Source organism: Podarcis erhardii, assembly GCF_964252035.2.
Source record: "Podarcis erhardii genome assembly, chromosome: 2".
NCBI lineage: Eukaryota > Metazoa > Chordata > Lepidosauria > Squamata > Lacertidae > Podarcis > Podarcis erhardii.
Window position 1 is genome coordinate 6916020 of NC_138498.1, and position 12559 is coordinate 6928578.

Below are 12559 nucleotides of genomic sequence, written 5' to 3' on the forward strand. Positions count from 1 at the left end.
AGAGCACTCTTCGTGACCCCCTGGACCAGAGCATGCCAGGCCCTCCACTGCCTCCCACAGTTTGGTCAAACTCATGCTGGTAGCTTCGAGAACACCATCCAACCATCTCATCCTCTGCCATCCCCTTCTCCTTGTGCCCTCCATCTTTCCCAACATCAGGGTCTTTTCCAGGGAGTCTTTTCTCATGAGGTGGCCAAAGTATTGGAGCCTCAGCTTCAGGATCTGTCCTTCCAGTGAGCACTCAGGGCTGATTTCCTTAAGAATGGATACGTTTGATCTTCTTGCAGTCCATGGGACCATTATGGTGCAGTCTAGCACCATAATTCAAAAGCAAGTGTTAGCATACTAGATGATAGATAGATGATAGATAGATAGATAGATAGATGATAGATAGATAGATAGATAGATAGATAGATAGATAGATAGATAGATAGATATAGATGATAGATAGATAGATGAAAGATAGATAGATGATAGATAGATAGATGATAGATAAAATATTATTTCCACTGGATAAATTTGGTGAAATGTTCTCCCCCTCCCCAGTTTCTCTGACCACAAGTAAGATGAAGAATGGCAAAAGGTCATGTGCTCAGAGCTCTAAGTGAAATATACAGGAAATGTGAGAGTCAGTAGATAACTGTTTTCTGACCTGATCATTAGAGCTGAAGGTTCAAATCAAGACAGTTTATATCAGAATCAAATAAACAGATCAAATTCCTAAATGAATCCATTTGGATTAGACGCAGCACATAATACATTCCAGGCTACCGCCATGACCTACATGCATGCCAAATTTTCTGTGTGAACCTTCTGGGAGAAAGAAGGCTGTGGCATGAAGACTTTCCTGCAATCACCCACACCCACAAGAAGATTTGGACATCCTGCCTTTGAAGTAGAAGCCTGGTATATTAATTATAAGGTTTCATGATGTCCACAGCCATATATGCATGGTACTTGTCAATGATAACTCAGGTGCACCCAAGACACCAGCTCCAGCTTGCTGTTCCAAACTGCTATAGTCAGAAGAAATTTCCTAAGACAGCCATGGAAATGTTCTTGTGGTCTTCTCCATTTCACACCTTTGTGTGAATCTCGAAGCTGCTGCCAGCCAGAAGCTCAAGATGTAGCCCAGTCAGAGATCCACGAGGCAGGAGACCATAGTAGCCAATCACTCCAAACTAAATCTGTCCCAAATGAACAGATGTGCGATGGATCCAAAGAGGGATGGTCAAATCAGTCTATCTCCAGATGGATATCACTGTTGTATGTGTTTACTTCCAAATTTGTTCTGTTTCATTTCTGTATAAATTGGTGAATAAGAAAAAAAAATCAGTATAAATGTATTTTGATCAAAATATGCATTTCTACAAAATATATTTGGATACTATTTTCCCCACACAGGAACTGTACAAGTCAGCAGAGATGCTGTAGTGGTGGTTCCTGAGTCTGGATAATGGGGCTATTGCCTGTTTTGGATGGGACCACACTCCTGTTGAAGGAGCAGGTTCATAGAGGCAGGGTGTGCTACTACTGGATCCATCTCTGTCGCTAGTGCCCCAAGTGACCTCAGTGGTTAGGATTGCCTTTTCCCAGCTTTGGTCCATGTGCTGGTGACCTCCAGATTGGATTACTGCCATATATAGAGTGAGAATGACCTGGAAGCTGCAGCTAGTGCAAAAGTGCAGTGGCTCGACTGCTCCTTGGGGAAGAAGATCACCATCATATTATGCCAGAAAGAATGGCATTGGCTGCCCATCAGCTAACTGCCTAATTCCTAGCTGCTTGTACAGGTGAACAAAGCCATATATAGCTCAGGACCAGGAAACTTAAAACAGTGTATTATATATACTCAACTTTTTGCTGAGTTCTGCAGGAGTAGACATCCTGCAGACAGCATCTTTCTTTGGTCCCTATTACAGGTCCCAAACTGTGTCCCAAATTCAATTCTGTTTCTGGAAACAGGTGAATGCCCACTCTCCACCAAAGTATGGTGGGCTGCCTTGAGATACTGGCTCAAGAGCTCAGTATTTGGCCTGGGGAAGGGATTATTAGTACATTTAACCAATGAGAATTTGTCAGCCCATGGCTGAAAACGATGGCCATAAAAGCCTCCTCGATTGGACTGTCATCATCCCTCTTATATCATCTGGGTCACGACACTGCCCTTGAATCCCTGAGGCAAAGGCTTTGGGACATCTCACATAGCGACCTGCGATCCCAATCATATGTAATTTGTAGCCCAGTCACAGCTGGAATCTAATACAGGTACCACTTTCAGATATCCTCATACCTTACGAATTTGTCTGTACCTACCTATCGGCATTTATTTACCAAAGCCAGACTAAATGTATTTCTCTCAGAAGTTCTAAATGGCAGACTGAGAGGCATCCCCTATCAGAATAGGCTTTGTTTATGTTCCCAGGACATCGATTGTATGAAGCATATCCTACTGCATTTGTGGGCAATATGAGCAAGCAAAGGGTCAACTGATCAAACCCTTACTGGCAAATTTGCTGGGAAAATCCGAAGCCTCCCATATTAAATAGCTTTTGGAAGACACGTCGAACGATATTCCACTGGCCGTGGCAAAGTTTCTTTCAGGGGTTATAATAAATAAAGATCATTATGCCCTAGACAGGACGCGGGTGGCGCTGTGGGTAAAACCTCAGTGCCTAGGACTTGCCGATCGTATGGTCGGCGGTTTGAATCCCCGTGGCGGGGTGAGCTCCCGTCTTTGGTCTCAGCTCCTGCCCACCTAGCAGTTCGAAAGCAACCCTAAGTGCAAGTAGATAAATAGGTATCGCTTTATAGTGGGAAGGTAAACGGCGTTTCCGTGTGCTGCGCTGGTGCTGGCTCGCCAGAGCAGCTTTGTCACGCTGGCCACGTGACCCGGAAGTGTCTCCGGACAGCGCTGGCCCCCGGCCTCTTAAGTGAGATGGATGCACAACCCTAGAGTCGGACACGACTGGCCCGTTCGGGCAGGGGTACCTTTACCTTTACCTTTTTATGCCCTAGATACAACAAAATGACTGCCTTGGTTTCTTCCATCCGTCTGTTTGGTTGATTTAACTGTATCTAGTTTTGAAATTGTTTTATGTTTTATGTTTTATGGGTCTTTGGACCGCAATAAAATATTGTTTGATTGATATCATCTTTATAAGGAGGTACATTCTGCATGAAGCCAGAATTGGGCCTTTATTTTTTATTTTTTAAATAGTATTTATTCAAATTTTAAAGATTACAAAGAGAAAAAATAAAAAAATAAAAAAATAAAAATTAAAAAGACATAAAAAATTCAAACAATTAAAAAAACCCAGATCCAACCTTTACATAACTTTCTTTCCTTTGCTTATTTCCTTGACCTCCTCACACCTCCCTTTTTTGTATTCTAGTTCAATTAGATGTTTCAGCAAATCCTTTCCAGCTTTGTTTTTATCCCAATAATTTATCTTAATATACTATAATTCTCATCTTTCACCAATTAAAAAATCAATTTTACCCTAATCCTTTATATCATTTCTGCTAAAACCACATTACTTCATTCCAACAACCTTCTAACATTCCAAACTTTAATTTTTTTCCAATCTTCTTCCACCAACTCTTCACCTTGGTCTTGGATTCTGCCAATCATTTCCACCAGTTCCATATAGTCTATCACTTTCATCTGCCACAGAATTGGGCCTTTAGTGTGGTGGCACCTCCCCTTTAAAACTGCCCCTCTTTGTATATTATGCAGGATATTCTTTTTGGTGTATGTTGAAGAGTTGCCACTTTCAACAAACCTTCTAAGTGCAGCTTTTTTAAAAAAAGAAGATCCCAATTGGTATCTGTATAACATCTAAAACTGTGTAATCTGCACATTAGTCTAGGAGCTGCAGGATCAGAGCAGTTCCCACCAGAGTTCACAAGAATTGAATTTTTCAAGCACTCCTTGAAGGGGGCAACTTTCCATGCAAAATGAGCACTATAGCTTTGCACATTTAAGAAGTGTAATAACATTCCCTTCTCCACATGCAGTTTTTTTTTTTTAATGATGCAAAGGTGGTAATGATTCGAGGAAGAAGGGGGAAGTTGGTACCCTCTCAGGAATCTGCTGCCTTTATTCATAGCTTCACTGTGTTCCATTGTTGGTACAGCCCTGCATGTAGGGACTTGCACTCCCACAATTAAAGCCCAACCCAATGCCTGGGAAGTAGGGCAGGCTTGCTATATATGGCTGCTGTAAGTTTGCATGGGCCTGTGTGAATGCTGTCTGGGCTGAAGGCTCATATATGATGGCTAGCAGGTCCTGCTTAAGGTGTTACGCAAAGGAGACCCAGTGCGTTCCCATCAGAATCATCATACAGTGGACCCTCCGGATAAGAACTTATTTTGTTCCAGGGGTCCGTTCACACCTGAAAATTACATAAATAGAGGCGCACTTCTGCGCACGTGCACGGCGTGTTTGAGCGCATGTGCACATGTGCGCGTAGCGATACACTTCTGGGTTTGTCGTGGCTGTAACCCAAAGGTTCTGTATCCAGAGGGATACAGATGTACGACTGTACTTTTTCATTCATTCATAAACTTTATTGCGCTAGCCAAAGGCCATGGCATCGTTCACAGGGGGAACAAAAGGTAAAACAGCAATAACCATAAAAACATTTAAAAAACATTTAGAACTACCGGTGCAATAAACCATGGTCAAGTCTCCTAGAGATTATTTGTTGCATAAACTAGAATAGCAGGAAAATCTCAGGTAAAATATGCCAGCTTAAATGTCCAAATCCCCTTTGCAGTTGACCGCTATTTTCTCTAGCTCTTTTCTCCTGATCTTCTTAGCTGCCAACACATATAATGCTACTTTATAAGTTACAAAGGACTGTACTTCCTTTGCCTGGTACACTCAGGGCAGGGCAAAGGCAAGAGGTAGCAGACGGGCCAACACTAGGGGGCCAAGGGGCCAAGGGGTCTTTGGTCCCCTCAATATCTGGAGGAAACGGGCCAGGGGCCCTGAATGTTTGAGGCCTCCTACAGTCTCACATATGACACACGAAGTTCCAAGGTGCACTGTGCTCATCAACAGAGCCATGCCGGAGAGCTGGATCTTCAGCATGACCCTTTGAGGAGCCCAGCAAACCAGTGCTGCTGTATGGTGTCACACACGTTTGATGTCATTCATGTGTGACATCATGCAAACCCTCAATGTTGGGTGCAACTTGGTGCCTCTGGGAGGTTGCCTAGCAGCTGAGTTTGTTTATGTTTGTTTATTTAGCAATAATTATATACCACTTGATTGAAACAAAACCTTCAAGCAGTTTACCAGAAATATTAAATTTATCAATAAAAACTTTCAAAACTATTAAAATCCAGAACCAGCAGGACTAGGCTTTTCAGAAAGACTGGAAAAAAATTATGCTATATTGAAAGACAACTGTAAACTATTAACATTGTTGGTAGGGTTATAAGAAGTTTTGTAAGGATAAAATTATCATTCATTACTAATTGTATTTAAGTAATTCTATAAGGATATAATTTAATAGGAATAAGAAATATAGGAAATTGCAGTATATGGAGATTAGATTTGAAAACCATCATTCGGGGAGGAGGGAAGTCACAGGCTCATGGAGCCAATTGTTTTATTTTTGCAAAGTATGATGTTATGTAAGAAAATATCTGTAAAAACCAATAAAAATATTTTTAAAAAATATTTTTTAAAAACCCAACCTAAATAATAATAATAATAATAATAAATTTTATTTATATCCCGCCCTCCCCAGCCGAAGCCGGGCTCAGGGCGGCTAACAACACTAAAACAGTACAACATTATAAAACATTATAAAAATGGATTAAAATGAATTAAAATCAAAATTGATGGCAACCATAAACTAAAGTTTTGTAAAGATTGCCAGAGGAGGGAGTCAGGCTGCGCCCTGACCAAAGGCCAGGTGGAACAGCTCTGTCTTGCAGGCCCTGCGGAAAGATGTCAAGTCCTGCAGGGCCCTTGTCTCTTGTGAGAGAGCGTTCCACCAGGTTGGAGCCGCAGCCGAAAAAGCCCTGGCTCTAGTTGAGGCCAGCCTAACCTCTCTGTGGCTTGGGACCTTCAAGATGTTTTTATTTGAAGATCGTAAGTTCCTCTGTGGGGCATACCAGGAGAGGCGGTCCCGTAGGTACGAGGGCCCTAGGCCGTATAGGGCTTTGAAGGTTAAAACCAGCACCTTAAACCTGATCCTGTACTCCACCGGGAGCCAGTGCAGCTGGTATAGCACCGGATGAATGTGATCTCTAAGCGAAGACCCCGTAAGGAGTCTCGCTGCAGCATTTTGCACCCGCTGGAGTTTCTGGGTCAGTCTCAAGGGCAGCCCCACGTAGAGCGAGTTACAATAATCCAGTCTGGAGGTGACCGTCGCGTGGATCACAGTGGCTAGGTCAGGGCGTGAGAGGTAAGGAGCCAACTGCTTAGCTTGGCGGAGATGAAAGAATGCCGCCTTTGTTATAGCTGCAATCTGCGCCTCCATGGAGAGGGAGGTATCGAAGATTACACCCAAACTCTTAACGGACGGTGCTGGCACTAATTGCACCCCCGCAAGAGATGGGAGTTGCCCCCTCAGCCCCCTGTCGTCCCGTCCCAGCCAGAGGACCTCTGTCTTCGAAGGATTTAACTTCAGCCGGCTCCCACGTAACCATCCAGCCACAGCCTCCAAGCATCTGATCAGTGTGTCTGGGGCAGAGTCCGGGTGGCCGTCCATCAACAGATAGAGTTGGGTGTCATCAGCATACTGATGGCAGCCCAGCCCAAAACTCCGGACAAGCTGGGCGAGGGGGCGCATAAAGATGTTAAAAAGCATTGGGGAGAGTATTGCACCCTGGGGCACACCACACACCAAGGAGTGGCGGGATGACAATTCCCCCCCAAGCGCCACCCTCTGTCCCCGACCGGAGAGAAACGAGCGCAGCCATTGAAGGACTGTGCCCTGGATCCCCACGTCGGCAAGGCGGTGGTCCAGGAGTTCGTGATCGACCATGTCGAAGGCTGCTGACAGGTCTAGAAGAATCAGCAGCCCCGACCCGCCTCGATCCAGCTGCCTGCGGAGATCATCTGTTAGGGCGACCAGAGCCGTCTCAGTCCCATGACCAGCGCGGAAGCCGGACTGGAATGGATCCAGAGCCGATGTTTCATCCAGAAACCTACCAAGCTGTTCAGCAACCGCTCTCTCAATCACCTTACCCAGGAATGGAAGATTCGAAACCGGGCGGTAATTGGATAGATCTAAGGGATCTAATGATGTTTTCTTTAAGAGCGGGCACACCACTGCCTCCTTCAGTTCCCCTGGGAATGTCCCGGTGCCAAGGGACAGATTGATGATATCCCCCAGGGGGGGCCGCACCTCGTCTGGACACGCTCTAATCAGCCAGGACGGGCACGGGTCGAGAGGACATGTGGTGGGCTTTCCAGCTCGGAGGAGTCTGTCCACATCGGCTGGGGATATCCGGTCAAAGTGGTCCAATACTGAACCCGAGGGCAGTCGAGGGGCCTCCAGTTCCTTTATTGTATCCAAATTGGCAGGGAGGTCATGGCGGAGCAACAAGACCTTCTCCGCAAAAAAGCTCGCAAATGCCTCACAGCTGTGTGTCAAATTGTTATTTAAATTTGGCTGTCCTTCGAGGGACGTTAAAGACCGAATTATACTAAATAATTGCGCCGGGCGAGAGCTAGCGGATGCAATGGAGGCCGAGAAGTAAGACTTCTTAGCGGCCTTCACTGCCATCTCATAGGTTTTCATAAAAACCCTATAAGATGTTCTTGAGGCTCCGTCACGGGCACCCGCCATACTCGCTCTAGCCGTCTGAGGTCCCGCTTCATTTTCCGGAGCTCCTCGGTAAACCAGGGAGCCCGGTTTCTGCGGGGTCGCAGAGGGCGCTTAGGTGCGATCTCATTGATGGCTGCCAGGAGCTGGGTATTCCAGGCCTCAACAAGCTCAGTCAATGAGTCGCCAGGGGGAGAAAGGTCCCGCAAGGCTTGACGGAATCTATCAGGGTCCATCAGCCTTTGCGGGCGAGCCCAAATCAGCAGTAAACTAAAAAGGGATTAAAGCATGTCAACATCTATGTACCTGGGTGGGCTTGTCTAAGCAAAAAAATGTTTTTGTACAGTTTGGAAAGGCATAAATACAAATATAATACATTGGAATAAATTGAGACTCTCCATCATCTAAAATGATGATTGTAACTCAATTCCTTTTTTTGTTTGTTGTTTGTTTCAGATGCTGCCAATTTGGATACCAATAGCTCATCTGAACAAATGGCATTAAAACAATTAATAAGTTTATATTTCAATTGGACTGATCACGTATTTAAGAAATCTTTATTATACCCAGGGCTTTTTTTCAGCCGGAACTTTCCAGAACTCAGTTCTGGCACCTCTCATTGCCATGATAAGAAGAGAACAAGGTAGGCATTTATGGAGAGTTCTGGTACATCTTTTTCCAGAAAAAATAGCACTGATTATACTTCCACCAATCAGGCAGCAGTTGGGGCATTCTAAACTTAAGTAGCTATTATGAAGGGAGCCAATTTAGCCATACGGTGGAATTGTTGTTATCTAATAAGAGAACCCATTGGTCAAAACTGGTGGATAAAGAAATCCATATTGTTCCAATAATAATAATAATAATAATAATAATAATAATAATAATAATAATAATAATAATAATAATAATAAAGCTTTGCTCACTGAGTTGGCTTACTAATTCCTATACACACAAATCATTTAGAATATGGAAAAAATGGACATTTTATCATGCTTGGTGAACATGTAAACAAGCCAAAACATATTGAATACAAATACATGCATTGATATGGAGAATTTTGAAGACTAACTATCAACTGAATCCAGAATTCTTCCTGCTGGAACTTATAGATAAACAGTTAGAAAAGGACTATGGAACTTTGCTTCAATATTTGATTATGACTGCGAGACTTTTAGATGCAGAAAGATGGAAGGGCTCATCACTACCAACAATGGAAGAATGGCTATTAAAATTAACAAATTCAGCTGAGATGGAGAAACTGACATTTTTAATGAGAGAAAAGTCATTGTTAACATTTATTAAAGAGTAGAAACCTCTCATAGACTTTTTGCATGAAAAAGAAAAAGAAATAATGACATTTCGATCTGAGGATGGAAGATAATGTTTGTTTATAAGAAGTGGCTTTTTAGGGTGTTATGCTGGAGTGGTTGAAATGAATATTGTTTATATACAGTGGTCAGATGAAGAAACGAAAGTTCTTTAATTTCTGAATTTTATTTCTCTCTCTCTTTCTTTCTATTTACCTGCTTTTATTTCTCTCTTTTTTCTATGTTCTTATTGTACAGTGGTACCTTGGGTTAAGTACTTAATTCATTCTGGAGGTCTGTACTTAACCTGAAACTGTTCTTAACCTGAAGCACCACTTTAGCTAATGGGGCCTTCTGCTGCTGCTGCGCCGCCGGAGCACGATTTCTGTTCTCATCCTGAAGCAAAGTTCTTAACCTGAAGCACTATTTCTGGGTTAGTGGAGTCTATAACCTGAACCTTATGTAACCTGAAGCGTATGTAACCCGAGGTACCACTATATTTAGATTAATGTTTTTTTAAAAAATATATATATATATTAAAGGCTATTTAATATTAAGCCGATAATATATAAAATATTTGAGAAGGCCTGGCCCACCCAAAGTTACTGGGCATTGCCATTCAAATGATCTTGTGATCAATTGTGTGGTACAGGGCCCCAATATTTTATTCAAGTTGGCACTCCTACCTCTGGCCATACAAACAGAGCTCTATATGATGCATGTTCCCCCCAATGTCTCAGATGTGGTGGAAGATACTTCTCTCTCCCGCCTCTTACTGTCAAATTAAGAGTCAATTGACAGCCTTATCAGATTGTTTGTGGAAGAGGGAGGGATGCTATCTTATCCTTCACTTCAGGAAACAAAATACATTGGCCCAGTCTTGAGCTTAGATTGATAAACAGTGCGTCCATGACATATTAGCTGATAGGACCAATGCCAAAGCCAATACCCTTCAATTCCTGTAATCAATAAAGTTGTGGCCTAATTTGACCCATTAACCTTAAACTCTGGTGTCTTGTGTCTTTATTTCCCGGGGGGGGGGGGGCGGGAACTCGCCACGCAAGAGAAGACTCCCTGGAAAAGACCCTGATGTTGGGAAAGATGGAGGGCACAAGGAGAAGGGGACGACAGAGGACAAGATGGTTGGACAGTGTTCTTGAAGCTACGAACATGAGTTTGACCAAACTGCAGGAGGCAGTGGAAGACAGGAGTGCCTGGCGTGCTCTGGTCCATGGGGTCACAAAGAGTCGGACACGACTAAACGACAACAACAGTAGTTCAACCAAGAGGTTACTAGAGCATAGTCAACAGAAGTTAGGCTGCCTGTCCAGATAAACTCTAATCTGATGGAAGGCACACTGGGCCACTGAGGCTACTTGAGCCTCAAGCGACAGGAATGGTTCCAGAAGTACCCATAGATATGTTCCTGCTCCTACACAGAGAGTGTTTCCCCACCCAGAGCAAGCCACATCTTACCCATCCAGTCTACGAAGCCACCTTGGGACTTGTGCCCCTTCTTAGCATCCCTTTTGAAAAAGCGCCCTGATGTTTTGCCTGACCTTGGCATCCCTCACCATCAGAAATGCTGTACGTCTCTTGGAGTCAAACATGTGCAGGCACGATCAGAAAGGAGTCTCTTCGTTTTAAGGCTTGATGTTATCAAGGCAACACAATTCCTCCTATCATGTTCAGTCCTGTATTATTAAATGGTGGGTTGGCCACTACGCTGGCCTAGGATGAATGAAAATGCTTTGAGTTCACAAGGGAAAGAGACGGAGCAGGTGGAAGCCTCATTCCTGCCCATCTTGCTCGGCATCAGCCACCTTAGGTGTGGCTTCTTGAGCATTATCCTGGATGGCACCACAAGTTTTGGCCAACTCTGTAGCTATACAGGAGAAGGCTTCAGGATATAGAGTGATGAAAAGAGCTCCTTTGGTGCTTAGGGATTCTACAGAAGGTTCATTATGCCATTTCTCATTTTCTCCTTCTCTGGGTGGGGAACCATTTTCAGCCTAAGGATTTCATTCCCTTCTGGATAACCTTCTGAGGGCCTTATGCCAGTGGTGGGCGGGAGCAGAGGCAGAGAAATGAATGTAGGGTTGACCTTTGTGCAGTAGGCTAGTTTCTAGAAACTCACACGCCCTTCTCTACTGTCTTGGCATGCAAGCGGCAGTATCAGAGTACAAGGCCACATCTCAGACAGGGAAAAAGAATGACTGAAGCAAGGGCCAGTGAGAGATGTGGCCTGAGGAGAGTATGAGGGCCAAACAGAGTTACATTAGACACACATTTGGGCACATTCCCCACCCTTGTGTGCTCTCTCGCTCTCTCCCCCTGGCCAAACAGATTGGAATATTTCCATAGCGGGGGAAATAGATGAAAACCGAGGAAAGGAAAAGCTAAACTGATGGACTTCTTTGTGGCTTGACACCAAGAAGAGGTTGTGTGGCTGGGGAGATGGTGTGGTCTGTGCAGAGTCCCAAGGGCTGCAAAGAGTGCCCTGGAGGGCCACATTTGGCTTGAGGTCCCCCCCCCCCAAATACATGTTTAAATATGCCCTCATCAGCTGCATACCCAATGTAACCTTACTGCTCGCACTGCCCTAAATTTGCTGATTTGAGTTTTTTGAGGAACCTTAAACAAATGCTTAAGAACTTGAGAGTCTTTCTGGAGTAGTGTTCAAATCCAGGGTTCAAATCCCCACTCAACCATGAGGCTCACTGGGTGCCTTTTGCTTATGGAGATCAGCATCTTCAACACTTTCCATTTCCTGGCAGCGAGTTGCCCTGCTCTTTGGTCATGCATGCTGGGAAGTTGGGGGAACATTCTCCTATATGAGTAGTCTTCAACCTTTTTAGACCCAGGAGCCGCCTTTAACCCCTCATATAATTGTAGTGTTGTTGCGGCCCAACTTGGATCAGGCTGCAAGCCATAATGGGTCCCAACCCATCCGCTGAAGAACAATGCCCTAGACTGAGCCTTATTTGGATTGAAGAGAAACAGTCACATAGAAAGTTTTTTTTTTCATAAACACCCAATTTTGCTTTAACTGGTTTTTTTGGGGAAACTGCCCATTTTGAGCCTTCCCTTATTTTTTTTTTATTTTTTGTATTTCTAAGATCTCTTGATTCCATTGGCATGTTGATATCCTCCCTCTTGTGCATGGGTAGTGCTGTCTTGGCTACAAAATCTTCCTTGATGGATGTTGGGTCCATTATGTAATTGGCAGTGCTGTTTTGGCAACATAAACAACAGCACCTACCCCCTAAAGATTGATGTTAAAGGGAATGATAGCTGCCTTGGTGGGAAGGTCCAGATAATGCCACAAAGCATTCAGATGAGATGCAAAATCTTGCTTGAAGAATGTTTGACAACTTCAGATACTCACCACATAATGAAGAGGAAAAGCTTGTATGTCCTCGCATGGTTCTAAGGGCTGTAAAGAAGTATGGGAGCATC

The 12559-nt window shown here is 44.0% G+C and overlaps 2 long non-coding RNA genes across 2 annotated transcripts in view; both read right to left on the reverse strand.

Annotated features, from left to right (window-relative positions):
• Positions 1-12559, reverse strand: part of LOC309332441 — a 158015-nt gene that overhangs the window by 51723 nt on the left and 93733 nt on the right. The window lies entirely within an intron of this gene.
• Positions 875-10708, reverse strand: LOC309332552. The gene is made up of 2 exons (XR_014152168.1): positions 10660-10708; positions 875-1302 (listed from the first exon to the last, which is right to left on the reverse strand). It is a non-coding gene; the product is annotated as an uncharacterized lncRNA (long non-coding RNA).